Raw genomic sequence first — 4,541 nt, 5'->3', positions numbered from 1 at the left:
TGAGAAAGATTGACGGAAGTGATGAGAACCATTGGTGGGGTGAATATGTATATAAGTACGGTGAAAAGAACAGTCTTCGCCAGTGCTGTCAGATCGTGGGTAAATCTTACCCTCTCCCTGTGCCACTGGGATTGCACACAATGAAAGTTTTCCATGTCCGTGTGTTTGGGATGTCGAAAGAAGTCGAGTGTAACCGAAGTTGGCGGGCACGCCGGAGTGGCACACTATGAAAGCGACTCGTGTCGTCCGAACACATGGACACGAGTCGCTTTCATAATGTGCCACTTCGTGGCCAACCGCCAACTTCGGTTACACTCGGCTTTCCTCGAAAACGTACTACATTGGAAATATCGTGTCGATAAGATTAAAATGCTAATAATTAAGATTCTTAAGACTGTACTAATAAGCGCAATAACGTCATTCAATTTACTCATTAAAATATTAATTGGAAGCTCATTCTTTACATTTGACTAATTAACAGAGTGTAATACGAGTGTAATTGCGATTTTTAACTATTGTTACTTACTTTTTTTTCTTTTCGATTTCAATCTCTTTATTCTTTTATATTAAAAATATTAATTAATATTTAAGTATTTGTTATATTATAATACATATTTCTTCTACTTAAATTCAATAAATCCTACATTAATTACTTTATTTCTCCGTTCGTTCCTTAATCAGGCCTCCCTGCCTATCTCTCAACGTCTAAATATGTGTATTTGTTATTCTACATTTTGTATTTAACATTAATAAAATTGATTTGAATAAGCTATTAGTATGATGATTATTTCCATCGTTCGGGACAATATAAATTACTGTAAAGCTCTTACAGTACTTTAATCAAGAATATCAATCTGAAATGTATAATTTGTATTTGTATGATAAAAAATGGGGGTAGGCAACTAGACAAAGTTTCGTTGTTTCAACTCTACGAAAACAATTAAACCTAAACAGTTTCGAAGAGAAAAGAGAGAATTTACGAAGTACTCATAGATCCCTCTTAACACTTAGCCGACCGCTCGGGTAGATGTACCCTTTTCCAAACTAGTCGGTTGCCGACCGCTCAGGTAGATCTACCCTTTTCATCTGAGGAACGCTGCGTTCTCTATAGAGCTTATTTATATAGGGTACAACATATAAAAAATCATGTGTGCAGATCACACGTGTTAGAAGTGAAACCTTCAAAAATCTAAGTTTCAAGAGAATGAGACGAATGGACAGTTTTAAGAGTAAGATAATTGTAGGATTTATTTATTATAATATTATTACTATATATAATAAAGGTCACCGGTATGGTCTCTAGATGGAATAGCTGATAAAAAGTGCACTTTTCACAATTCAAGCAATAAAAACGAAATGCTGAATGCGATAGTTATAAATAATCACCAAAATGGTAGGATGTTTATGCAAAGGAAATATAATTCGTCAGAAATTAGGTTAAAATAAATAATCCTTTTTTTGAAACTTAGGTATAAAATTTTTTTTGTTAGTATGGTTTTCTATTTCCCGTTTTCATCTACATTCTTGCGCTATATAACAAACATTTTAGGATAGATGAAATAAAGACGTTACGAAAAACATCTGGAAAATACTGCTGGACTGAACGAGGGTTCTGGTAAAATTCAATGAAAGATCTAATAAAGATATTCTATAGAAATGTTTTTTCAACTCTGTAGCCTACCACACTTCGAGACCCCTATTATTTATAACATATCTCGTCCTTATTCTTTGGACCACAAACTTATCTTTCTAAATACTCTCGTCTAAATAAAGATCTGAACAACGAAAAATCTAAAAAATGCATTGAATCGTATCGCTCTCTCAGCTTATCAAACTGTGTACACTACGAGTCTTAGATTTCAGCTCCGTGGTAAGCTCCACCGATTCACGCTGGGCGTTCAGCCTGTTACAAATGTTTTTATTTTATTGAAAAATTACTATAAGTTTCTTAAATACGCAAATATCATAATTTATAATATAATTTTCATATATGCATGGGTCAGTACATCACTTTGGATATTTTTCATATAAAAATCAAATTTAATAGACATATTTTATCTTTAGGTATCAAATATATTTTATAAAGAAGCAAAATATAAAAATGTGACAGTAATTTACTTGTTTTTGAATGGAATTTGTCAGCAGCTCCTCATTTATTTCTCTAATTCTTTTTCTCTGATCTATCTGGTAATCCTTTTTTTTTTTTAATATTTCAGACAATACAATTATTATATATTCTATGTACTTCATAATTATTTATTATAATATTTGCGAAATAAAGAATTTAATACTAATTTTTCAATAAAATAGAAACATTTTTAAATAGAAAAGATATGGCACGTTGTAAAAAAAAACTATAGGCATGAATATTATAGCATCGATAATAAAGATAATAAATGTAGATCGAATTTCAACAGACCTTCCCTGTTTTTTATAATTCTTTTCTCATGATAAGGAACCGACCTTGGGGTGTAGGTAGCTGACAAAAACTAATATTTTCAAAATTGTATCTATCAAGATGGAATGCTGAATGCGATAGCCATAGATAGAAATAAAAATTCTAGAATATTTATCGACAGAAGGATACGTCGTCCTTTAACCGAAGTAAATATAATATATTTTTTTTGAACTTAGGTAGATGAATTTTTTCTTTCACACTTTCAATTTAAGATATCTTTATCATGGGTTAGCATACACAAGTATTTCTTTTTTTGTTGCAACTAATACCTGAAGATGCTGTAAAAGAAGGGAACAATTCTGGTCGTATTTTTTTCGTTTCATCCGGTTTTTAATTACAACGATTTTAATATCTATTTATCATTTCCGCTGTTTTATTTTATAATATTAAACATTTTTTATAAAAAATTTATTTTCTATAATTTTTTGCTATATTGGTAAAATAAGTTATATTATTGTATTTTTATTGGAAATATAAAGTAAACAAGGTTTATTTGTTTTTGTCACGTGTCTAGTTTCTTCTATTTAAAAACTTTCTTATTTTATTGGAAAATTAATATAAATTTCCTAAATACGCAAACATTATAATTAAAAAACATGTCTTTTGATATTTATAAGAAAAGTATTCTACAATATTGGTTAATTTTTTTTTCTCTGATTTATCTGATAATCATTTCATTTTTTTGTAAAATATTGCAGACAATACAATTATTATATTCTATATATTTCATAATTGTTAATTATAATATTTGCGAAATAAATAAATAGTTTAATAATATTAATTTTTCAATAAAATAGAAACATTTTTAAATAGTCATACCACGCACCTTCTTTCTTTATTTCGACCGTCGATTCGTTTGGACCTTATACTTTTGTCGCATACCTATGTGCTTATCTCTGTTTATTCCTTCTACCCTTCTATCGCTCCTACCTACAAACATTTCGAGTATCGAAAGAATACGTGTCCACGCTTTATAGTATGCAATCGCACACAAACACACATATATACAACCAGAAGCGATAACTACGAAGCATAGCATAAAGAGGAGACCGAGAATAGGAAAAACTGTATAGCTATATTCCGTCTCATTCTCTCGCAGGCTAAATCCTATATGTTTGTCTCTTTATCTCTCATTATTTAGTATAGCAGCCGTTTCATAGCTTCGTTACATAGCTTCGTTAAATAGTTTCGTTACATAGCTTCGTTACATAGCTTCGTTACATAGCTCCGTTTCCGTTTATTTACTTTTCAGATCACTCCCATTCTAAAGAAGTTTTCACTTCAAAAATAAAAAAAAGTAAATCGGATTAAACTCGATCCAGCGATTATGACAACTGTAGTTTACATAAGATTGAAAGAAATAGTATATAGGAATGCTAATTAATCTTTAACCCTAATTTTCTCGAAAACGGCTGTATCTAGGAAGCTAATTAATACATGTACACCGTATGTACGGTCTGTAACCCTAACAAACATATATAAATATATTTATAAAGTTTTATAAACGTCTTAAAAACACAAACTATTGGTTCTCAATCCATTGGTTCTCATCCTGTTGTCATTGAGACGTCTTTTTGATACGTTTGCGCAACGTCATTGATACGCAGTGGAGGCGCTATTGATACGCTAGTGGAGAGCCAATGATACGCTTAATGGGCGTAATTGACACACTATTGGCGCATCATTGTTGGACTTCATTTAAGGTTTTCATATGGCTTATAAAAAGGAAAAAGAAAAAAAACGCAAGACTGTATGCGTAATTGAAGTGTCCTAATATGTACTATATTGTGTTAGCCATAATGAAACTATTAAATATTATTATTATTATTATTATTATTATTATTATTATTATTATTATTATTATTATTATTAAATGGCATTAGGAACTCGAAAGTTTTTCAATATATTACCAACATCGAAAGGGTCAATTTTAGAGCTCATGTTAATTGAACATTTTATATTAATCTCTTGAAATATCGCTCTCTTTTTTTATATTTAATCCTATCATTTATTATTATATTTCTGAATTCTACAGAATACAGGTATCCCTCCAACACCACGGTTTCTCCTAACACGATTTCGC

This window comes from Polistes dominula, unplaced genomic scaffold (assembly GCF_049000335.1).
Source record: "Polistes dominula isolate Pdom_NZ unplaced genomic scaffold, Pdom_raw_medaka contig_84, whole genome shotgun sequence".
Classification (NCBI taxonomy): domain Eukaryota; kingdom Metazoa; phylum Arthropoda; class Insecta; order Hymenoptera; family Vespidae; genus Polistes; species Polistes dominula.
Note: the sequence above shows the minus strand (reverse complement) of the source record.